The sequence below is a fragment of the Podarcis melisellensis genome (genome assembly GCF_964234715.1).
Source record: "Podarcis melisellensis genome assembly, chromosome: 3".
Lineage (NCBI taxonomy): Eukaryota > Metazoa > Chordata > Lepidosauria > Squamata > Lacertidae > Podarcis > Podarcis melisellensis.
In genome coordinates this window covers 76,084,541-76,110,402 of record NC_138530.1, presented here as the reverse complement: position 1 = coordinate 76,110,402, position 25,862 = coordinate 76,084,541, and the positions used below count along the sequence as shown (strand labels likewise).

The 25,862-nt window shown below is 41.7% G+C and overlaps 1 protein-coding gene and 1 long non-coding RNA gene across 2 annotated transcripts in view; one reads left to right on the top strand and one right to left on the bottom strand.

Moving 5' to 3' along the window:
* Positions 1-2,991, bottom strand: part of MMS22L (MMS22 like, DNA repair protein) — an 84,217-nt gene extending 81,226 nt beyond the window's left edge. The window contains exon 1 of the mRNA XM_081904603.1: positions 2,909-2,991. The gene's annotated coding sequence lies outside the window, so the exon portion shown is untranslated. The remainder of the gene's footprint in view (positions 1-2,908) is intronic.
* Positions 2,992-8,887: 5,896 nt separating this feature from the next.
* Positions 8,888-25,862, top strand: part of LOC309366174 — a 358,147-nt gene continuing 341,172 nt past the window's right edge. The window contains exon 1 of the long non-coding RNA XR_014166546.1: positions 8,888-9,164. This is a non-coding gene — a long non-coding RNA (uncharacterized lncRNA). The remainder of the gene's footprint in view (positions 9,165-25,862) is intronic.

Genomic DNA, 25,862 nt, shown 5'->3' with positions numbered 1-25,862 from the left:
TCTAGACATGTCTACCTAAACCTAGGTTCAATCCTAGGCACGTGTACAAATAAAGAGTACAGCCAAAATAAACAAAAGGAACATGTCTCAATTTAAGATTAGCTGAAACAAGAATGGGTGGCTCTTCTTCACACAGTGCATAATTAAATTACATAATTTGCCAATACAAGACATAGTGATGGCTGTCAACTTGGATGGCTATAAAAGGGAACTAGATAACTTCAAGGAGATTAAGTCTGTAAGTGGCTACTAGTTATGATTATTATAAATTACTCCCAGTATTAGAAGCAGTATGTCCCTGAATACTAGCTGCTGGGAAACACAAAAAGGACAGTGACATTGTGTTCACATATTGTTCAGGCACTTCTCATAGGCGTTTGGTCAGCCACTCTGGAAACCATGCTGGACTTAATTGGCTTCTGGTCTGATCCAGCCAGGTTCGTTTTATGAAGTCTGATAAGTAATGTAAAGTGCATTTAGAAATGTTCTTTTCTTCTTTCCTCCAGTGTCTTTTGTATGTGTACAATCGGGAAATATCAATTTATCATAAGAAAATCAAGCTACAAGTAAAATTTCTTCGGCACAATTGTGATTAACATTATCATGCAAGTGGGTATGTTAACTACAAAGCAAGGATGATAAATAAACCATCTGTTTATAATTTATTTTCTAATATTTACTCATTGTTGGCAAATCAGTAATTTCAAAACAAAGACTGGGAAATTGTGTATTGTGTACAGTCAAGTGCCCAGCACTGTAATGAACAAGCAGACACCTAATAAACTTAGCAAATCATTTCATCTCTAATAGTGGTGCTATGGCAGATTTTTATATCAGTTGAGTGTGGGTAATTTCAAGAGGGTTTTTGAAATGATAAGAGTACATGATGTCACAAATACAGGCTCACAGTTGTTGCAGTAAACACTGTCGCAGCAGATGCTGATTCCATGTTCACAGTTACGCACAAACTTAAACTTCCCACTTCGTTCATAATCATGCACTCAATATGTGGGACACCTTGCTCTCTTCTCACCTCTAACCACCTGAGATTACAAAAGAGAGACTAATAGATATTAGCAGATAAACTAATCCACATCAATTGATTTTGAATGTGTGCCTTCAGCAACATATTAAAGGAGCTTGTACACTGCATTCATGGTGGCTGCAGAGAGATTAGGTGGGTGTAAAAGGCATTTGTAAAATAGAATCAAAAAGACCCAAGCCCCTAAGCATGTGCTGCCATTATTCCCCTCATTGGTGACTAGGAAATACTCAGAACAGCCTATTTCAGAGGTAGATAATTTCAACAAGGTTAACTTCCAAGCACAGTATATGTGAATCGCATTGCGGCCTGATGATGCTAATGTATACCCTTCCTTGTAGGGTATACAGTGGTGCCTCGCAAGACGAAATTAATCCGTTCCGTGAGGCTCTTCGTATAGCGGTTTTTTCGTCTTGTGAAGCAAGCCCATTGACAGCTTAGCGGATTAGCGCTACAGCTGTCAAGCGGCTTCCAGCGATCAGCTGTTAAGCGGCTTATCAGCGGAACAGCTGATAAGCGGCTTAGCGGCTTAAGAAAAGGGCGGAAAAAGCGGGGGGAAACCCGCGGGGGGATGCAAGATTTTTTTCGTCTTGCGAAGCAACCCCATAGGGGAATTCGTTTTGCGAAGCACCTCCAAAACGGAAAACCCTTTCGTTTAGCGGGTTTTTCGTCTTGCGAGGCGTTCGTCTTGCGGGGCACCACTGTACATTACCACTTGTGTCTGTGATCTCAGACCTGAGCCCTGAGATCAGTGGAGGGTCCCTTTTCCACCATCAGGAAGGGCTCACTGTTCCGTGACATGGGGTAGGGTCTTCTCCATAGCAGCACCCCAAAAGTGAAATCCGCTCCTGTAGTGGCACAGGAAGCCCCTATTGTACTCAGCAAGATTAAAGGTACTGAGGTATGGATTTTTCTGTGTCTGCTGTTGTATTCAGTACCAGTATTCATTCGGTACACGTTTCGGTGTTCATTGTGTTTCACTCATCGTAAACCACTCTGGGATCCTTTTGAATGAAGGAGATTAATGAATAAAAATGAATGAATGCTTAGAAGATGTGGCTTAGCCCCACAGAAATGTGCAGAGGCCCAAGGACTGCACTTCCTTCTGAGAGAAAAATGGTGGGACCCAAGGCCCAAAGCTGGCAGAGCAATGGGCATGAATGAATATTACCGTGGTACCTCGGGTTAAGTACTTAATTCGTTCTGAAGGTCTGTTCTTAACCTGAAACTGTTCTTAGCCTGAAGCACCACTATAGCTAATGGGGCCTCCTGCTGCCACCATGCCACCCGATTTCTGTTCTCATCCTGAAGCAAAGTTCTTAACCCAAGGTACTATTTCTGGGTTAGCGGTGTCTGTAACCTGAAGCGTCTGTAACCCGAGGTACCACTGGCCTTTTGTGCTGTTTCTACCCACAAATCCCCTTCTGCCCTCCCTCCAGGAAAGAGGGAGGTCAAGGGCTCATTCCAGTCAGGCAGAAACACCTGAGAGTGCAAAGCAGGCCTAGCAAGGAATGTTTGCTGGAGGAGGGGAAGAGTCCCAAGAGAAATCTGGAAGGCTGCATTTGGGTCCGGGGTCCTGAGGTTCCCAGCCCGGTGGTGTATAAATCTGCAGCATTAATCTGGGATGGAGAGGAAAGCTTCCAGATTCAGAGTTAAAGTTTAGAACTAGGACAGTCCTGCATGTAGAAGGATACGTCCCATTGGGCGCCAAAGCACTTACTTTTTTTACCCAGTAAAACACGCCCTGCCTGCAGCACCCAGAGACCCGCCGTTTCCCCCCAGTGAAACCCCGCTTGAGAGTGGGAAGGCCAGATAGGGGGGGGATAGGCAACTGCCGCCCCCCGCAGCGCCTCCTCGCACACTCACCTGCCGCCGCCTCCCGCGCTTCCCACGTCAATCACCCCCTCCGTCCCGCCTGCCGCTTCCTTTCGCGGAACAGCCGCCAACTCTCCCCCGAAACTCCCGCGCGCCGCCAGAGCCGCGCAACAGCGCCTGCTCCGGAGAAGGCAACCGCTGACGCAGCGCGTTCCGATTGGCCGGAGAGCCTCCTCGCTCAAGGCCCGGCCCCTTTTGCTTTCTCACCCGGAGGCCCCGAGAGGATCTTCTTCCGCTTTCACATTAACGGCGCTCTCCTTAAGTGTTGCAGCTGGAAGTGGGGAGGGCTGCGTTTTATTTTCCTTCCCCCAGCCTGCAGGGTTTGCTTGCCTGGAGCAAACTCTTGCTCGTGGGGCTTTCCTCCTCCTCCTCCTCCTGCTATTACTTAGGGGTTTAAGGTTTTAACAGCCTTGCAGTCTCGCATTGTGTTCCTGCATGTTTATAAATGGCAAAAAGAGCAATTCCTCACTTACTCAAGTCCCATAAGTCGCAGTAATTTCACTTTGGTTGACTCAGGCAAGCATGCATCGAATTTAATTTAATAATTCGATTTAATTTGCTTTTTAGCTCATCTTCCTCCCAAGCTGGGGTTCAAGGCAGCTTAAAACATTTAAGAACATCAATTATAAACTATTGAATAATAAAACCTAGTTAGGAACAATAATTAAAATGTCTCTCAACATACTTAAAACTAGTAGCTGCTCCCAAGCTAATGTGTTTATAACCCGGTTATCAGAAGCAAGCAAGTTGTCTAGTTGGTGCTATGATATGTGAGTTTTTAAAATGAGAAGTTGCACATGCTCAAGAGTAGTTCTTTAACAGGTTTTATTTTGTTTGATTGTTTATGCTCCAGCATATCAGTAGCAGAAAAAAATGGTGACTTGCTTTTCACTTTTCCCCAGCTGCTTTAGGTGGCACAGAGCTTCTGTGGGCAACAATGCTAAGTGGGTTAAAGTCTTACAGCCCAGCTCTATCCATGCTTATCTGGAAGTAGTACAGGATTGCGCTGGGGTGTTTTGGGGAGGGGTAGTATCTCTGGTGGAGGACACTTCATCTCCTGAGGCAGGTTGTTCACTTTTGGTCCTCATCCTGCACTCAGCTCTCACCTGTGGCTCCTAGAAGCTATAACCACACCCTGGGAAACCGCTTCAGCTGGCCAGCTGAACCAGGTGAGGGTAGGCAATGGATCTCAAACCCTTGGTGAGTTAGGGACTTCCCCTGCATGTGAAGACAGGCTCTGGCAAATTGAGCAGATGAGACCAATAGTGGGTCCAACAGTCAAGAAGAGAAGAGAGAAGTGAGGGATAGATGGTGCTTTTCAACCTGGGAGGGCAGCCCATCTAGAACAAAAACTCTGATCCTAAAGCTTTGCTGCTTTGTGGGATATCTTCAGAAGAAAAGCCTAAGGTGTAACGTATCCAAGGTGGAGTCCCTAAGATGGATGGCACATTGCACACCTCCTTCCAGCAACTCTTGCAACCAAACTGCTGCCAAACGTATTGCTCTGCTTTCCTTTGGACTACATCAGCAAAGCTGGCGGAGGGGGAGGGGTCTTGTCGTCTGGGCCGCTCAGGATCCGCATACACACTGCCCAGGCTTGTGCCATGGAGAGGTACTTCAGTGCTGCTGGTGCAGCAGTTTGACTTCACCCCTGGAGGTGCAATCCATTGTCTCTCGAGACAGACTGATGCTAACAACAACAACTGGATGTTAAATAGGTTTGCTCCAATGTTAAGTGTGCATAGGGATGCAGCTTTAGGCTAAAATCCTTTGCACACTTATTTAGGATTAAGCACAGTAGGACAGACCTCATGGGAGGGGAATACATAGTTTTGCACTGTTAGTTGCATAATATGGACTTCCACCACTTGCCTCTCAAGTTACCACAGAACACTAAGGTAAAGGTACCCCTGCCCATACGGGCCGGTCTTGCCAGACTCTAGGGTTGTGCGCTCATCTCACTCTATAGGCTGGGAGCCAGCGCTGTCCGCAGACACTTCCGGGTCACGTGGCCAGCGTGACAAGCTGCATCTGGCGAGCCAGCGCAGCACATGAAACGCCGTTTACCTTCCCGCTGGTAAGCGGTCCCTATTTATCTACTTGCACCCGGAGGTGCTTTCGAACTGCTAGGTTGGCAGGCGCTGGGACCAAACGACGGGAGCGCACCCCGCTGCGGGGATTCGAACCACCAACCATGCGATCGGCAAGCCCTAGGTGCTGAGATTTTACCCACAGTGCCACCCACGTCCCTACCACAGAACACTATACTTGGCTAAATCTACAGGCGCAAGAGTGAGCTCCAGCTGTGTGATAACATGGTTTGTAAAGAGGAGGAGAAGGTACAAATAGAATTGTCCATATTCTTATGATGATGAACACAGAGCCAGGAAGATGTCCACCTTGTATGTCCCTAATGGATGCATTTCAGAAAGAAAGAATGTGTGTTTTTCTTAGAATGAAGCTGCAGGGATGGGAGATAGCATTCTCATGTTGAATCATTTTACATTTTGTTTATTTAAGAGTATCCAATCAGAAAATAAATAGGTAGCTCTTAAATGGTAGAATAAGTACCCTTACATGACATATTAACTGCCTCATTGGATGAACACAAGATGCATGGAGTCCAACAGCCAAAGGGCAGCCAGATACTTCAAAGAAGCCCAAGATCAGAAATGAAGGCAGCTGTTCATCACCAGTCTCATGCAGGGACATTTCTATACTTAGTTTGAAGCAAGTCACAGTGGTTATAATGGGGTTCACTTCTGAACTGTATGACAATATTGAAAAAGGCAAGTGCTAGGAAAAAATTGAAAACAAAACTGCCAATATCATTACTGCTTAGATATTTTTGACTTGTTAAGTGGTATACACATGCTTTCAAATTTTTTTAAAAAAACCCAATAAACCAACGATATAACTGTGTGACCATACTTGGAATAGTCTCTATTGATTCTGGTCATTTCACCTCAAAAAGAATATTGTTGAGCTGGAAAAGGTGCAGAAACTGGCAACCAAAATGGTAAAGGGACTGGAGCAACTCCCCCATGAGGAAAGTTTACAATATTTCAGTTTAGAAAGAAAGGTGAGTAGTGGGGGAGATGACAGTAGCATATACACAATTGGAACCCAATCATTATATGGTCAGTCCTGCTGTGTTACGTGGTTGCTGCTGCTTGATTTTAAATTGTAGTTTGAGTTTAATCTGGTGTTAGGAATTTAATTGTAGGTCATTGGTTTTAATTATGTTGATGATTCACTATTTTGAACTCCCAATAGGGCAGAACAGCGATATAAACATCAAATAAATAAGGCATGGTGGGCAGATAAAAGTTTTCCTCTTTCTCACATTATACTAGAACCTGGGATCATCTAAGCCGGCTGCTGAAAGATTCAAGACAAAAGGAAGTATTTCTTCACACACAGTTAATTGTGGAATTTGCTACTATAATATATGGTGATGGTTGCTAATTTGGATAGCTTTAAAGGGGGATTAAACTAATTCATGGAGGATGAAGCGATCAATGGCTACTAGTCATTATAGCTGTGCATTGCTTTCAATATTGGAGAAGGTATGCCTTCAGACACCAGTGAGGACAATTCTACTGTATTTATGTCCTGCTTGTGGTCTTAACAGGCATCTGGTTGACTGAAGTGAGAACAGAATGCTGGAGTAAATGAACCTTTGGTTTGACCCAGCAGAGCTGATCTTATGTTCTAAGTACTCTTAAGACTTAAAGCCAAGCAGCACACCTGTGCACATTTTCTCCCCTTCAAAAGTAAGGCCCATTAGGTATGGGGAAATGCCGTAGTTCCCTGGGATATAAAAATACACCTGTAGTATAATGCCACAATCCTATGAACTCCCACTACAGGGTATATGCTATTGAACAAAGTGGCACTTATCTCTGAGTGAACTGAGTTATGCTTATGCCGCCCAGTCATGTATACACTCACCTTGGAACCAGTACCCAAGAGCTAAGCATGCATGCACATAGGATAACCAGAGTCTGTGGTCCAGCCATTGACACCGTGTCAAGTCTCATACATAATTCACAGAACAGAATTAAGGAATAAATTGTTCAGAAGACATTCTAGAAAAAACATTTTCTAGTTCTACCTGTTTTCCAGATGAAGAAAAGTGAGACCCAGTCTAATCCCCAAGGACAGCGAATGACTTTATGGCAGAGGATACACAAAATGTACAGAAGAGATAACTCCGTAAAGTGAGACAAGCCACAGATTACAGAGTCAAGATTAAAGAATTTTAGTGTGTAGGGAAAATGTTAGAAAACATTTACTCATTTTATAGATGTGCGTGCTTCCCTAACCATGCACACACACAGCTACAAACTTCCATACAATTTCATAAGCACACATTAAGGAAAGACTGACATACACACTAGACTAGAATCCTAGAGTTGGAAGCTACCGCAAGGATCATCTATTCTAGCCCAACTCCCTGCAGTGCAGGAATCTTTTTGCCCAATGTGGGGCTTGAAACTGCAACCTTGAGATCGAGAGTCTCATGTTCTACTGACTGAGCTATCCCACTACACCTTCTCTCATGCTTACAGTAAACATACAGAGAGACATGTGCTGCCCTTTCTGCACATCTAAATCCAAAGACCAAATGATGAAGAGTCCTGATTGCTACTCATCCTGTTCCTCATGCTAACTTGTGGACTACCCAGGCAAGCAAATATGGAGAACGAACACACACACACGGGTTGACATCAGGTTTGGCAAATGGGATGATATTGATCTTGCTGTGCTGCTGTTCTCCTGCCCTTCTCCCCCTCCCACCACGGAGTGTTTCTAGAGGCCCAGACTGCTCTTCTGATACCACCGAAAGCAAAACGACCCCCAACTGCTGAACCAAGTCAGTCCAGAAGCAATCCACCATCAGAATATTTTCCATGGCTCACCATCAAACTGCTTCCTCCATACAATATGCCTATGTAGTTCATAATGCATGTGCAAAATACACATTAAATTTTCCATTTAAAATATTCACTGGGAATGGAAATCAGGGAAATGTGTCTTTCCCACTCCTGTCTGACAACTGGTCGAGACTTCTTTTAAAAAAATGGCTAGCTCAGCCTTAAATTAGTTAGTTGGCAACCTCACCAGGTGAACATGCCAAGGATCAGACTGAATGTCCCACTGGACAAGTTACAATCATTCTGAATAGCTAGGCAGACACTTTTTTTTAATGTAACCAAGTGTTTATTGCGTTTTTATTCTGCATTTCCTGCCAGGAGCTGAAGGTGGCATACATCAGTTTTCTTACCTGGTAGGTAAGTTAGGCTGATAAAAAGACTAAGTGACCCAAGGTCATCCCTTATGTTGGGATTGACCTCTGGTTTCAAACACTACACCCCACTAACTCTGATTTACTGTAGTTCTGATATTATCCTGCATCTTAGTCTTCCTTTCTTCCTTGCTTATCAGTTAAAAGAGAGTGGAGAAAACTTACGTTTCTAATAAAGTTAACTTCCTGCTGCTGCTGCTGCTGCTGCTGCAGTGACAGAAGGTAAACTTGTTATCTTTGAAATCCTCTTTAGTGAGTAACTAGCTCCTTTTGCTCAAACCGTTAAGAGCATCTCTCTCTTTTATCCGTTTTCAAGTTACTTGTCTTGGGGGTGGGGGGAGTTAAGTACGACGCTGCAGTAAAATAAATCTGTACCCAGAGTAACCCTGATTTCCATATGCAGATTTTTCTGCACTGACAAGCCCCTTTCTCCAGTCTCTCTCTGTCTCTCATTGTGTCTGTCTGATTTTTACACCACCTTTATCCTCTCTCACTTTCTCTTTTCTGCATGACGAAGCTAAAATAGGTTCCAAGCAAAAACAAGATTCGAGGTAGTTGCTTCAGGAACAGTGGAAAGATGGGGGGAGGGGAGGAAATACCCCATTAAATGTCTTAATTGTGTTGCATTTGGTTCCTTCTATTCCCCTCTCCAGCTCTGTGATTAAAGTTCCCCAGGACGAAGAATCCGGGCAAGGGAGCCCAGAGTACTGTAGAGCAGCAACAGCCTGCAGTGTGCAGCCAGATGTGCTGGACTTTTTAGGATCTTTGCCATTTTTCTTTTTTAAAACACAAGCAGAGAAAATAGCTCGACACAAAAGCTGCAATCCAGCAGATTGTTTTTTTCTTTATGGTAGCAGAGTTGCTGTGTCTGCCAAGGAGCAACATGCTGTATGCCGAGTTGGATTTAGGAGGAAAGGCGATGGGGGCTCTTCCAAGGTAAGGAACCCGTTCTTGTCTCCTCGTGTTGCTTTTTGAAAATGGGTTTCTTTTCAGACTCAAATGCCAAAGAGGAAGAACGAGCAAACGTGCCTTAGCTATGCTTCATGAAACCCACCACTTAATGTACATTGTGTGTTTTGGTGTGTGAGTGTCTGTGTCCTGTTTGTAAACATTACTTTGCTGGCGATTCTTATGTTGCTTCTTTTCAAATGAAATGAATATTGTATGTCAGAGGAGCAGGTTTCAACAGTGACATCATGGTTAGTGCTAAAAAGATATACATGCCAAGTCTTGCATGTGCAGATGTAACTTGTTTGAATTGGCTAGATTTGTTATAGATTTCAGTAGGAATGATTTTTCTTCTTCTAGCTCAAATATTTAAAAGCTTGTTTGAAATCATAAGGTTTCTTTATATATGTATATTTATAAACATTTTTTTTTTTAGTGCAAAGCTGCAAATGGTGGATAATTAAATACAGTATTTAGCTTGGCTGTTTTGAAGCCAGCGAATAAGGTAATAAATTTTATTGTACTAATCAGACTCAAGATGTTCTCTGTGTTAATTGGGTTAAAAATTGCAGTACTTATTAGAAATTCTAATTTCACAATGCAGCACTGACAATAAGCTCAGCCAGTGAATTATTCACATCTTTAATTTGCTCACTTAATGACAGTGTGCTGTAATCAGAGTGCAGAGAAGACTTCCTATGCATTATGTATGATGCTCAGGACTTAAATGCAGGACATTATGAGGCTCTCAGTGGTTCAGTAATTAGTTTTCCACAAGGCAGGTTTCTTAGATATTCACAGATAAAAGTTCCACAGTTGAAAAATATTAGGCTTGTACAAACAAACTAACAAAAACAAGGGGGTGAGAATTGGAAGGAAGGCTGAGAACTAGTTTTCTTCTGCAGACAATTTGTCTAAATCTTGTAAAGTCTAAAAGAAATGTATGCTTTAGTCTAGGAAAACAGCGAAACAGAAAGTTTCATCTGACTTTTTCCTTCTTGATGAAGTTTACAGATTAAGGGTGGGTGTTTTTCTTTTTCTTTTTTGCTATTTCTCCAAGTTGTGTTGGAGACATCTTTAAAAATGACAGTTATTCACGTTTCAACAAGTGTTGATTCAATCTTCCTGTACAATATTTACCACAACGTTGGTGATAACAAAGGGTTAAACAGCACAAGGAAAATATGTCAAGTTATAGATATGGCGGATGCACCCGTGGGCTCGTGTAAGCACCTGGCTTCCTTGGCCAGCTGCCAAGGCCTGAATACTCTGGTTGGCCAAGGCCTGATTTTTTATTTAAAGAAAATTAGCCTGGCACTTCAAGCAGGACTGGGGTGGAGGATCTAGCTGCTATTTAAATTTTGCACAATACCATAATGTAGTATCAGTTTGTGGCAGTGTGGGAAATTTCAGTGGTAGCTAGGCCCAACTGCCTGATGCTACTGCTGCTACTGACACTGGTGGAAGCTGCCAGGTTAGCCTCCCAGGGCCCACTCATGGAAGAGGGTGTTCACCATGGGATGCTTGGGCCAAGAGTGTTGTGAACCCCAAACTGGCCTTGTGGAATATTTTACCTCCCTCCTCATTGAACAACAGATATCTATCTCCATCATACGACCAGCTGCTGCTCTGTGCTTCTTTCAAGAAGGGTATGATAGATATTAAACAAATAATTCTAACAAGCTGCTCCATAATTTTAATGATGCTTTGTATGTATAAACATAACATTCATAAAATGAAAGAGCGGTAAATGCCATATAACCAAAATAAGTGTTACCATTGTGCCTGCACCAAAAATTAGTGTCATACAGTCGTTTGATTACAGAGTTAAGTAAGAGAGACAATTTCATGAGTATACAGCTCCTATTCATCATGTATATGAATGATGGTTCAGCCAGACTTTAGCCACTGACTTCACAAACTTTTAGAACTGCCTGAAACAACAACGTGTATCAATTAGCTTCTGTAAGAAGTATTAAGTAATTATCACAGTTAAGCTCCCCTGAATTTTGACATACGTTTTTGGTGTAGGATATGTGTGTGGTTTGAGAAACACATGGAACTAGCCTCACAGTTCTTTCGTTCTTAACCATGGATGAGAAGAAAATCAACAGTTGCTTTTTTAGCGCTCAGACAGCGGACTAAGTGGGCATATGGCTCACAGTCTTCCCCACTTTGGCGATGTATTATATTTCTATTTACAGTGGTACCTCAGGTTACATACGCTTCAGGTTACAGACTCCGCTAACCCAGAAATAGTGCTTCAAGTTAAGAACTTTGCTTCAGGATGAGAACAGAAATTGTGCTCTGGCGGCACGGCAGCAGCAGGAGGCCCCATTAGCTAAGTGGTGCTTCAGGTTAAGAATAGTTTCAGGTTAAGAACGGACCTCCAGAATGAATTAAGTACTTAACCCGAGGTACCACTGTAAATTACAACAATTATTTCTAACTAGCGGAAATTGTCTGGCATTACTTGGGAATTCTAACAAAACCAAAATGATAATCATAATCAGCACAGTTCTGAAATCAGTGGTTAAAATAAGTGCCATCTTTAAAAGTTCGGTCCACCATCTTGATGGTGTCCAATTGTATCCAAACAGTCAAAAATCTCCTTGTTGATCTCGGGGATCATCATGCAAAATTTTGTTATGATATCTTAAGAGATGTCCAAATCCATAAAGAACAGACAAACAACTTTCCAAATTTTTTAGTAGATATAATATAAATAAATTAGCATATGCAAATCCTAAGCAGAGGTGTTGTCTTTCATCCTGTCTTTTGTTGATAAATTTCCTCTTGTATGTTACTGCACACATGAGGGCCAATGGTTTTTATACTGATGCATAAATGCTATCCGAGCAAGGGAAAGGAGTCCCAGTAAGGCCTTTAGATCCTAAGCTAGGCGGTTTTTGATGTATTGTATTCAACCACAGTTAATTAACTGTGCACCATTCCCTTTACGTTTATCTAGCATATAGATTCTTCCTTTCCCCTCTTCCCTTGAACTAAGAGAAACCCTTCCGCTGCCCTAAGTTTAATTCCCTGCCAGGGAGCAGCATATAATCCTGTACACTAAACCTGTCACATTACCAACACCTGCATGGAGCCTGAAATCAATATCTTGGTTTCAGCAGGTAAAACACAGTGTCAGAGTGAGTTAAGGATGGAGAATGCATCGCTAGCATGACTGAACAATAGTGAACACACACAAGAGCCTATCTTTGCACTTATTCTGTGACAGTGATGGTGTCAAATAAATCTTACTTCATTGCCACCACTGCAAGTACATGGTGCTGGCCATTGTGGCTCTTTTGGTGGTTAGCAGCCTCTTTTGGGGAGGCCCAGGAGATCAAAGATGTGGATTGTTCAAACACTTGCTGTGATTAGTTTGCTTTCCTTTTAGTAGAGATAATTGCTCACATTGACAATGGCTTGGCTGCAGACACTGATAATTTATAATTTAGTAGATAGTAGAGACAAGAGCAAGGGACGCAGGTGGCGCTGTGGGTTAAAGCCTCAGCGCCTAGGACTTGCAGATCAAAAGGTCGGCGGTTCGAATCCCTGCGGTGGGGTGCGCTCCCGCTGCTCGGTCCTAGCGCCTGCCAACCTAGCAGTTCGAAAGCACCTCCGGGTGCAAGTAGATAAATAGGGACCGCTTACCAGCGGGAAGGTAAACGGCGTTTCCGTGTGCGGCTCTGGCTCGCCAGAGCAGCGATGTCACACTGGCCACGTGACCCGGAAGTGTCTCCGGACAGCGCTGGCCCCTGGCCTCTTAAGTGAGATGGGCGCACAACCCCAGAGTCTGTCAAGACTGGCCCGTACGGGCAGGGGTACCTTTACCTTTACCTTTAGAGACAAGAGCACTGTAAGGTAAAGGGACCCCTGACCATTAGGTCCAGTCGTGACCGACTCTGGAGTTGCGGCGCTCATCTCACTTTACTGGCCAAGGGAGCCGGCATACAGCTTCCGGGTCATGTGGCCAGCATGACTAAGCCGCTTCTGGCGAACCAGAGCAGTGCATGGAAAGGCTGTTTACCTTCCCGCCGGAGCGGTACCTATTTATCTACTTGTGCTTGACGTGCTTTCGAACTGCTAGGTTGGCAGGAGCAGGGACCGAGCAATGGGAGCTCACCCCATCATGGGGATTCGAACCACTGACCTTCTGATCAAGTCCTAGGCTCTGTGGTTTAACCCAGAGCGCCACCCGCGTCCCAAGAGCACTGTACTGTCATGCTATTACAAATAACTTTATGCTTGTGCTACCTGAAAAAATGGACAAGGTTCTTGGAGTTTGAGGCCTACCAGCTCTTCTCTGGACCCATGACCTTCATGAGTAATAAAGGTTGCTGAGGTGTCTTTGAGGAATGAGATTTTGGAGGTGATTAATTGCACCTTGAAGGCGAGTTCAGTCTCTACTACTCTGGAAGCCTCAGTGGTGAGTTCATTACTTAAGAAACCAAGCTTGTTCTCTTGGATATGTTATCCAGGCTCCAACTTAGTTAAGGAGATGGAGAAGATGGTGGACACTGCATTCCGGGTGGTTTTGGGGGAGGAGGATCCATTCCTATCTGAGTTTTGGTGTAGTTTGGGCACAGAAATAGACTTGGTTGCCTTGCTGGAGGAAATATGCCAAAAACTTGAGAGGGAACATACCACCATGTTGGCTTTCCTGAACCTCTCAGTGGTGTTCAGTATTATCAACCATAGTACCCTTCTGAGCTGTCTTACTGGGCTGAATTTCGGAAATGCAGTGTTCAGATGATATCTCAGAAGTGTTAGGGGACTTATATTCCATTCCATGGACAGCTGTTGGGCCCCCTATATAAAAATAGTCCACTCTGTACCTCATGTTGTTCAACATCTGGATTAAAGCACTGGCAGAAGTCATACAGAGCTCTGGACTATGGTGTCACCAGTGTACAGATAATATCAAACTCTCCCTCTCTTCTTCAGTTACAAGTCCCTGGGAGGCTCTGCAACTCCTAAACAAGTGTCTGGAGACAGCTTTGGAATAGTTGCAGTTGAAAAAACTGAAATTTAATCTAGACAAACGGGAGGTACTGTGGGTGGGGAAGTGATGGTATCTGTGCACTATTCACATCCAGCCCCCTCAAATACAGAATTTTATTGTGGGGGCCAAAGCCCCCACGGCCCCTTGGAGTTGGCTTCTATGCTATCTTTCTTATGGACAACTCACCAGAAGAAACCCTGCCACCCAGGGCTGTGTTTGGAGTCCCGCCAGAAACTAACTATAACCCTATTTATTCCCAAAACCTGTGTAGAATTTTAATCAGATGTCAAGGTTCAACAGACATTAGGAATAGTAATTGGATTCAAAATAGCTTTTGAGGAATTATCTGGAAATTGGTAGACTGAAAGCGAGGAATCTGAACAAGGAACCAAATAAGGGTCAGATCAGGTTTTGGTTCTTGTTTTAACTTAACATTAAGGTTTTCATGAGCCTAAAACCAGATTTTGTGACAAACAGAGGCATTGAATGAAACAGTGTTTCTTTTAAAAGCTTATTGCTCTCTGAATAACAAGGATGCCAAGAAGTGGGTTGAACTACAGTGGTACCTCAGGTTACATACGGTTCAGGTTACATACGGTTCAGGTTACAGACTCCGCTAACCCAGAAATAGTGCTTCAGGTTAAGAACTTTGCTTCAGGATGAGAACAGAAATAGTGCTCTGGCGGCGCAGCAGCAGCAGGAGGCCCCATAAGCTAAAGTGGTGCTTCAGGTTAAGAACAGTTTCAGGTTAAGAACGGACCTCCAGAACGAATTAAGTACTTAACTGTATTGGGTTGAACTGGGCCACTTTATTATTTACAGAACACACTTGCAGTGGGAAACTTATTACTGCAGGAAAAATGGCTATGAAAATCTCAGGCAAACAAAGATAGTCTAAGTTTAAGCACACTGTTTCATGAAACATGTGTGAAATCTGGAATCTAGTTTATGGAATAGGCTCCTGCAAGGTCCAAGGATTGTCAGTATACTCACCTGAGTTATGGTCAAAATACTAGGCTAATGAAATGAATATTTGCTATAATCAGGCCTTGTTAACATTTATGGTGAAGTCTGGTGTTCTAAAATTGTTTTGAGTAAACACAAGTTGCAAACACAGAGATTGTAAACCACAGTCAGAGCATCCATGTTTAAAACAACGTAATCCAGTAAGTTACATCTATAGCAAACTCCAAACAAATAAACTCTAAATCAACTATAAATGTAATAAGCTCCAGTGCATTTTGAAGTACTCTGGATTTTATTCACTTATGTGACAGACATTTGTATGACTTGCAAACAGTCTTATTGTAAGTTATTGAAGATCTGTAAAGAGATCCTGTGACACTTAATATAGGTTCCCCCAATGCAATATTTTTGCTCTTCCACACATGCCTAACTTTGATGTCAATAAAGTTTAAGTGTGCTTAATTTCCTATAGCATTTCTGAGGGTGAATGCTTTTTTAAGATGTTGAAATCACGTATTTTGGAACAATTATTTCTAATTATACATGGTTATACGTATAGCCATTTCTATTGAATCTGGGTGTTAGTTGGTGTTTTTTTTTAAAAAAAAGAAAATATGAGGATTTACTAAACAAAGCTGTTTCTACAGCACTGTTGCTATGAATGCACTAGTTACATTTCAGTATCTGTTACAGCTTTGCATTCTTGGCCTTTTAGGAAAAAATAATAATGTGTTAGTGTCATCTTTTGTTCTCTTGAGATTTTATTGCTTCTCGTGATTGTATCTTTTCATCTTTTTCTTTTCTGAAATAAAGATAGTTTTGTCCCTCAGGATTCCTTTTAGAAAACCTTGGAAAATTGCTAGTATTTCTTTCTGTTATTAATTTGAAGGAAACATTTCATTTCTTCTTGATGGAACATTTGAGTAGTACACATCCAGAAGTGCAATCCTCTGATAAAGTTATTGGTGCATCCAGGTCTTGCAGAAAACCTTGGCAATAGCCTGTGCAGATTGAGCGTAGGCTTGGTCTGTCGCGAATTCCTCGCGGCGCTTTTAGCAGAAACGCTCAGAGTCCCAGGTTTTTCCCAGTGCAGTCTTTTTAATGTGAGCTATATACAGGTATTTACAAAAACAGTCCATACAGAGTACCTGCTCCTTAAGGCAAACGAATACTCTCCACCACAGCATCACCACACCACAGCACAACCACCACAATTACTGTTAAACAGGCTTTCCTTTTAAAACAGGTGATAGCCAATCACATTAATCACATTCCTGCTGAGTCACTCTGACCCAGCACTTCACAGAGTATTGCATCATCCTGTTGAAGCCTGCAGACTTACTCAGTATCCTGCGAATCCCAACATGGTCTTCTAGCCCTACATGTGATTCTAAGATGATACAGATAAAACACATACAAACTCTGTTCCCAAAGAGTTTGTAATTAGAGCACAGGTAAAGTTGGGAGTTATAGTTAAAGCCATGGTTTTCCAAGTAGTGATGTATGGAAGTGAGAGCTGGACCATAAAGAAGGCTGATCGCCGAAGAACTGATGCTTCTGAATTATGGTGCTGGAGGAGACTCTTGAGAGTCCCATGGACTGCAAGAAGATCAAACGTATCCATTCTTAAGGAAATCAGCTCTGAGTGCTCACTGGAAGGACAGATCGTGAAGTTGAGGCTCCAATACTTTGGCCACCTCATGAGAAGAGAAGACTCCCTGGAAAAGACCCTGATGTTGGGAAAGATTGAGGGCACAAGGAGAAGGGGATGACAGAGGCCGAGATGGATGGACAGTGTTCTCGAAGCTACCAGCATGAGTTTGACCAAACTGCAGGAGGCAGTGGAAGACAGGAGTGCCTGGTATTCTCTGGTCCATGGGGTCACAAAGAGTCGGACACGACTAAACGACTAAACAACAACAAACAAAAGTTGGGAGAAAAAGAAAAATGTACGCAAATGCTATTATATGTACTTAAAACTTTGTTGTAGCTGGTAATGAAGATTAGAAAGGATAAGCTAAAAGCCATGAACAGTTGATTGAGTCCCTACCATAGAAGCATGTGTTTGCTTTTTGTTTATCCATACTTGGATTTTTCAACCCTTAATATCCCATTCTGAGAGATAGGGTGGAAATAGTTCATGATCAGTATGTGTGCCTTTAGGGGTGGCATGTTAAGTTTCTATGATGTTTTCTCTCTCTCTCATTAGAAGAATCTTTTGCATTCCTAAAAGAGAATGCTGGAGAGTAGAAACTTGTTTCCGCTCATGATTGCAAGGGCTCTCGTTGAAACAGACAACACTTAATTGTGTCAAATGGTTAAGAAAATATAGGCCTTTACAGTGCATCCTTATAAAAGGATGCCTTATAAAAAAGGCAAATGAAGTATGCGATGATAAAGAAAAGCAGCATCCCTAGAAACAAAATAATAGCAATAAAGCATATTTGAGAAAACTGAATGCATTGATTCAGAGCTTTAAAATAAAGATCAGTGCTGATCAGAGTGGAAGAATAGAAGAAAATCTGGATTGAGTTTGATGACTCACGTGATCTGTGGTAGAGACATGGCCTTGTTTCTTGGTTCTGTAGCTCTCCTTAATCTTTCCTTTTTATTGACTGCTGGCAATTTGTATCTGGAGCAGTGGCATGTTTTTTATTGATTTTTCAATCTACATCCTTAAGCCCTGTTTAACAATAGAGCGTTTTTGTCTGTGACATTGGGCATCATACAAAGGTGAAAGACCATTTGAGATATACACCCCACATGAACACCCAAATGGTTCTGGCACATAAGTGGAGCAAAACTAATAGAGTTGTCACTTGATTAAATAAATATTAGCCAATAGTGTGAATTTTAATATTTCAATTAACTCTTAATGAATTTGCATATGAATAAATAGTTCTAAAAACAGCATACTTCGTTGCTTTTATGTGATGCATAGCTTGTAGTATTTCAGATGACATTCTATTCTGTGGAAAAGAGGGTTTATTTTTCTAAGAAGGTGTCTATAATTTATGGATTTCTAAACAGTGATGTTTTTAAAATAATTAACACTTTAAAAATGTACATTATTAATTTGTGCACCTTTTTAAATTCATCAGACTATTCAATTCATTACACATTGCAGTCCTGAAGATTTATGCTCTAGTAACAACATTGACCAAACTTCTTTGGGCACTTAGTGTAGCAACTTACCTCTAAGCTTTTATCACACTTCTGATGCTTTTGGATTAGCAAACAGGTTTATTGGAGAGTACATGGAGGAAGGCAGTTTCAATGATTCCCCCTCTCTTGCAGTTCTCCACACATCCCACAACTGCTTTGGAGGGTCTTCCAACTTTCTGAGAAGACTTGAAGGACATGGAGGGTTGTAGAAGGTAGGGAGAAATGCCAAAAATCGCCTCTCTCCCTATTCCTTCAGCAGAGGGACACCAATTGGATGCCACCTATTGTATCTTTATTGAAATAGTGTCCTTTAACACTTTGACCCAAAGTTCCCATATTGCTGTTATTTTGAGTGCTTTCTTTTTGTTCCCCTGTCTTTAGTCAAAGGTGGCTACCTTTACAAATGGAGCACTGGTTAAATCACCAGAGTTTGAACTCATTATATCCGTTCTCACATTTTCATTCTTTGATCAATGACATAGTTGCTGTAATAAAATAATCAGGCTAATATATTTAAAGAGCCAACAAAAAATCTGGATAGTGCTTCTGAATACAAAATGACTGAAGGCGCTTTTAGATAAGATCATGTCTAGACTGAAGTTATAAGAGTGCTTTCAGTTATGGATGCCAGCCAGTGGTCTTTTAATAGGTCTGTGAGGTTACAGGAAAAGAAAAAAAAAATTCTACTTGTGGCTAATGAATGTGACATTGTCTCTGAGGTTCTCTTGGGATGTTTGCTTAGCATTTGCTCAAAGATGTAAAAGCAAATGGGTATGATATACTTAAAACAAGAGAAAATGAGCAACAGCTGGTTCTAATGGTGGCTGGGGTTGGGGTGGGAGAGTACTGTGGCACCTTAAAGAATAATAAATGTATTATAGCTTAAACTTTTCATGGACCACACTCCACATCATCAGATACATGAAATGTTATCCTGAATTAAGGTGTATATAAAGCCATGGTGCTGGCGGTGGAGGGCCACTACTGTGAAGAGGGATATCAGAAATAAATAAAATTCAGGTAAGTGAAGTGAAGGGCATGAGACAGGAGTTGATGATGCACGTGAGCTATGCATAAGCAAGCTGCCAGCTAGCTCCTCAGAGGCTCTTTTTATTAGCACAATATGCAAAACCAGTCAGATACATTTTGGACTGTGCCCTTTATACATCTTCCAATCACGTGATCGTGGGGTGGTACAAAGTTATTTTGGCACCTGTTTCCACCGCGTCACTTCCCCCCTGAACAATGTTTAAATGAAGGAGACAAAGGTCACAGACAAGGCATGGCAGACCACTAAGAAAGCCAAAGGTTAGATAGAGGACATGGCGTTCAGACAGCTGTGGCTTGTCTGTGGGCGGAAGTGTGCTTCACACCCGGCAGTCATTCCTTCAGGTAAGTATAGATGGTAATGTCCTGTATAGATGGTAATGGGTGTCCTGGCACAAGTGATAGTGCTGAATCCCATGATGAAATGTAATACAGTGGTTTTTTCTTGGAAGTGTCTTTGTCTGAGTATGGGCACTTTAAGGTCTGTTACAGTGCACCCTTTTCGAATGTCAGATTTGTGTTCATTTATTCTTTTCTGTGGAGACTGGCTTATTTGCCAGTAGAACATGGAAGAACATAGTTGGTATATGTCATACTGAAAGATAAGCTGGCATATTAACAGCTCATAGTTTGGATGACAGTATTTGGTCTTGAAAAAGTGTTTTTGGACTTGACATGGAAAACAGTGGGCATCTTGTGGGTCTGCCACAGGGCCTGCCCCCTGTTTCTATATCTTTGCTATGTAGCCTGCTGTTGGCTGGTGAGTACAGTGGTACCTCGGGTTGCAAACGCTTCGGGTTACAAACTTCACAAAGTAGGTGTCCTGGGTGGCAAACTTTGCCCCAGGATACGAACGCAATTCCTCTTCCGGGGCAATTCCTCTTCCGGGAGGCCTATGTAGGGAATGCGCGCCTCAGGTTCAGAACGCTTCGGGTTAAGAACTGACTTCCGGAATGAATTTATTTCATAACCCAAGGTACCACTGTAGATGTTTTAGGTAGAGGGCAGGCCCTGTGAGTAAGTTGAGGCCTAGCATCTAAGACCTGGGAGAAGAAAGTGTCATTGCCTACTACAGGGCAAACCTATAAGAAAAGGAAGAGACCACCACTTTTCACTTACAGCTCCCAGTTAAAAACAACAGCCAAACATTTGAATGGATGCTCAGTGATCTACTACTAATCCTGGGCAAGGATAGAGGATGTAGTTTTGATATACTCCTCAATCAGTAGTAGTACAGGTTTTCCAGTGAACTGAAGTAGTGTAGTACATTCAGCTACCATGGTGTGATTCTGCTGCACAAACCTAGGTGGCAGATCCCTATACAGTGGTGCCTCGGGTTACATACGCTTCAGGTTACATACGCTTCAGATTACAGACTCCGCTAACCCAGAAATAGTGCTTCAGGTTAAGAACTTTGCTTCAGGATGAGAACAGAAATCGTGCTCTGGCAGCGTGGCGGCAGCAGGAGGCCCCATTAGCTAAAGTGGTGCTTCAGGTTAAGAACAGTTTCAGGTTAAGTACGGACCTCTGGAACGAATTAAGTACTTAATCCGAGGTACCACTGTATTGCCATAATTTAACTAGAACGGTTTAGCTTTGCCCATGGGTGGGGGGAGGAATGAGCTTATGCCACCACATATGACTTTTTCAATCTTTTTGTACATTGAATCTGCACAATTCATCCATGTAGTTTTGTATAAACATTCTGCTTAACTGTGATTTGTTATTATTAATTATAATTAAACATTACATCTGAATGCTTAAACCATGGCTTAGGTTTGTATGTAAACCAGGCTGTGGATTTGCAAACCACTGTTAATAATATAGTGCTGGATACAGGATTTTGGAAGCCATTGGGCATAGTAGTACCATTAGTTGTGCTCATAATATGGACAGACTCTCTTAGGCTGCATCTGATTTTATTTTTTTTATTATAATGTGTGCAAAGCAAAAAGGCTAGCACTGTTACAGTGGTGGACCCTCTTTTAGGTTTGGGGCCCTGGAAAATCCCTCTGGAGCTATCTGTGGCTTTGTGTCATCATCCACACTGAGGGTTTCCTCCTCCTTACTTATAAAATGCCAAGTGGATTTCATCAGTATCTTTATGTCTACATGTCATCCAGTAGCAGGCTTAGCTCAGTGAGTTAAAATACTGTTTCCCTAGTTGTTTGGGATCATAGTATCAAGGCAACTGAGGCTGGAGTCTTAACCTCACTTCCTGGGAATACTTCTGAGTAGACATAGGACTGCACTGGAAATGTAAGCATTAATCATGTGTGCAGAGGGCCTTGGTGTTCATCTTGTAGCTTTTTTTTTTTTAGCAGAAGAAGCTTTTGTTGCATTTCCTTTCTTTTATGTGGTGACCAAAATATGAAATCCATTTTCAAGGAGGAAGTGTACTATTAATTCTTAATGTAATGGTGCTGTTATTTTTCATCCTTTAATTACAGGAAGTTTTAAACTTGACACTATAAACTATTTGTAGCATGAATTAATAATGCTAAAAATGATAAAGTCATTTAAACAACTTTAAGAGAATACTTTCCCCTCTCTGGTTTTTAATAGTGTGTATGACCTGCAAGTAAAATCCAAAGTCATTTCATGGGTTGACTGCTTAATGGAGAATTGTCACAATTAAAATAAAATGAGGAAGCTGGTGTAGAAGCATGAATTCTTGTTCCTTCTATCAATTTCACAGAGAATAAAATTCATTTTGAGAGTGGAGTGGGAAGTTAGGTTAAAAAATGCCTACACACAGTGAGATAGAGATAGAGGGAGAGAGTTGTTTTCTTGCTGGGTAAATTTTTTAACTGGCAGTTGTAACCCTGCAGAGAAATCAGATTGTTTATGTAGTAAAGATTATGTATGTAAAGTGTTAGCCGTGAACCAAACTGACTTGTGGTCTTACTGACTCATCTTATAGACAAATAAGAAGGCAGAATGGTAGAGATTGGGTGGACGAGCCTGACTGGTGAAAATGAAAGGCCAGTTTCAGTGCTGTTCAGATAAGAGTACAATTTCTGTTCTCATCCTGAAGCAAAGTTCTTAACCTGAGGTACTATTTCTGGGTTACCGGAGTCTGTAACCTGAAGCATCTGTAACCTGAAGTGTCTGGAACCTGAGGTACCACTGTAGCTTAATTCAGTTGAAGTGGAATGGTGAGGGATTTAGGGGGAGACTGGGAGAAACCTGAAGGAAGCCAGTAGAAGCAGCATCTGAAGGGAAGCTAATATAACTGCGGCAAAGAGCTCAAGGAGGTCTGCTAAGAAGGAACTAAGCTTCTTGACAGCATGCCAGGTTGTTGCTGGACCAGGCTTCAGGCCACACTGCAATCCTGAGAAAAGCCTGAAGGACCCCACAAGGAAATGAAGATATTGACTTGGTAACTTGCTTGTTACCCAGCACAACATTCAAACATTCATACACTGCTTGATTGTAATAAATCTTCAAAGTGATTCATTAAGAGAATAAAACAATAAAATTATCAATAAAAACGGTTTTAAAAAGTATTTAAAAAATTCAAAAATATTTAAAATCAGCAGTAGAAGAGACCCCCCACCAGGAGTGGTGGACTGTCTTTTGTTGGAGACTTTTAAGCAGAAGTTGGGATGACTAGCTGTCATGGATGATCTAGCTGAGATTCTTCAATTACAGGGGAGTTTGACTAGATGACCCTTGGGGGTTCTTCCAGCTCTACAGTTCTCTGATTCTATGACCCCAGCCTGGATTTTTCATTTTAAACCTCACTGGTAATACTTGCCAACTGTGCTAAAGAAATTTATAAAACAAGATTTTTCCTGGGATTGCTGCCTGACTTCAATAAGGGTTTTTGGGTGATGTCATTTTATCTTAAAAGAATGTACTTCCATTGACAAGAGGGAATATTATGTGACCTGGACATCAGTTTTCATTATTATTTTGACTAATGCATTTCATGAACAACCTGCTAATAGGATCTGCCAGGCTGGAAAAAGTTTTGTGGCACCTTAACTATTAACAAGTATGTTAGCACAGCTTTCATCTTGTGAATGTTAGCGTTCCATGCCAGGCTTGGTTTGGTTTTTCTGAATTTGCCTCATAGAGACCTATGGTTTAAAATCTTGAATAAATTTTACTTTTATTTAACAGTTCCTGGGTTATTTTATTTAACATCTTACATAAAGCTGGGAACAGGATAAGGTTTAATAATATAGACTGAGGCAGGTTGGAAATCTCAGTGAACGGTGTTTAAGATCAGGTAGATTGATGCTTCTGACTTTCAAGAAATTGTAAACAACACCTATTCATATGTAGTCAGGTGTAGAAAATGTAGAGAACAGAGGTCAACAGCATTTTCATTTATCTCTTCTATTTTGACACTTTTGTTAGGGAATTAGGAAATCAATAGACACTAATTTCATTGGCAAGGATTACAGAGTACACAGGAGGGAACAGTCATGATGTCCCTACTTTTGTTCAAGGGCACTTTGAATAGAATCAAATGATTTCAGCTGTCTAACTGAGCTGGTATTTCAACCATTAATTTACTCAAACACTTAGGGCCAACTGCATATATACTACTCTGTCAATGCCAAATATAGTTTTGATTTTTTTTCTTACGCATTGTCTATGTAAGAATATGTGTTAGAATTAAAACGCTAACTTTCTGTTTACAAAAGAATGCAGTATACTAAAATATAGTTATCCCAGACTGCAATAGAGCAGTTCTTTAGAAGTTGTTATAGTAGAACGTGTAAATTAGTGCTACTCAAGTTTGCATCAGATCTAAGCTCAAGGAATTTCAAGGGTAATTTAGAGTCTTCCAGTTGTCCTCACTCCATAATCCCAGTGCTAAGACTTTAAACATTGTCAATTATTCTTAAGAGATAAGAACTCAGCTTGGGCTAAATCTGATACATATTTTTGAAGCTTTTTTCAATAGAAAAAATAATAATCCCCCAACAACTGTCAATGTCAACACTAGCTTAACCTTTATGTTGTACAGGTTTTTCCCCCCCTGTTAACCTTACATAAGTATGTTTGTAATATTATACCCATGCTTCTCAGAAGATTTAGTAAGTTCTTCTTTCGAAATACAGTGGTAATTCGGGTTACAGACACTTCAGGTTACAGATGCTTCAAGTTACAGACTCTGCTAACCCAGAAATAGTACTGTGGCACCTCGGGTTACAGACGCTTCAGGTTACAGACTCCGCTAACCCAGAAATAGTACCTCGGGTTAAGAACTTTGCTTCAAAATGAGAACAGAAATTGCGCAGCGGCGGCACAGCGGCAGCAGGAGGCCCTGTTAGCTAAAGTGGTACCTCAGCTTAAGAACAGTTTCAGATTAAGAACTTACCTCCAGAACGAATTAAGTTCTTAACCCGAGGTACCATTGTATAGCTATTGGATGACATGGTGCTTTGTTCCTTTTTCCTTCAAGGGTTCCTCAATGCAGCCACTTGAACACTAAAGAATATGATTGTGGATGAGGCATATATTGGAGACTGTTACTAGTATTTTTGGGTATTTAAAGATAGCAGGCCATTAGTTACTTCAATACCAGTATGGGTAACACAAAGCTCTTCTGATATTGCTGCACCACTAACTCCCACCAGCACCCACCAGCATTGTCCATGTTATAATCACAATTGCATTTCATTTGTTACTGTTCACAAAGTTACACTAAGGAGCCAAAGAGTACTAGTAACTTAGCCCATAAGCTTTCAGCTGCTATTAGTCAAACCTGTCAGGCCACCACCACTTATAATTTGTCCCAAAACACTTGAAAAGTCACATGAAGGCATGACATCATTGTAAGAATTAACCAGATTTCCTGAAGATGTCCAAACTTTTAAAACATGTTTCTTAGAAGATTTAGATTTCCCCTAAAGCAAATAGAACATCTTTGCATACTAGGAAAATAGACATGTTTTGGATACCCTTGGTAAACAGTTGATAAGCCATATACAGTATCTGTCCATCTTAAGTAATGCTTTCTGTAATACTTGGCCATTGCTGATTATGAAGATTTGGACATGATAACCCAAAAGCTGATATAGCAGCACCTGATAGGTACTTTAATGTTAGTTTCAGCACTCACTTGGGGGTTCAAGCAAACATACTGGCATATAACACATAGCCACTTAGAGGATGAAATAACCCAGATATTGGAGTTTATCAGCCTGTTAGTAGCCAGACACATTTAGCATTGTTAATTCTATCTTACTTTTAGGGCCTTTTGCCCTAAAAGAGTCAAGTTGGCTGCAATCCTAACCCTAGGTAACTAGGAGTAAGCCCCACTGAATTCAATGGAACTTATTTCTGAGAAGATATAGGGTTCTTCGCAACATAGTCGTCCTGTTTGTGCAAGGACTTTTGCTTGTGCAGTTGAATTTTCCTTCCCTCTCCTCTCCCCGCTGAGCCCCCCCTGCACCAGAGGATTAGGGTACCTCCAATACAGTTGGAAGGGGGACGGGAGGAGAGAAGAAAGTGGGGGGGGGTTAGGTTGCACAAGC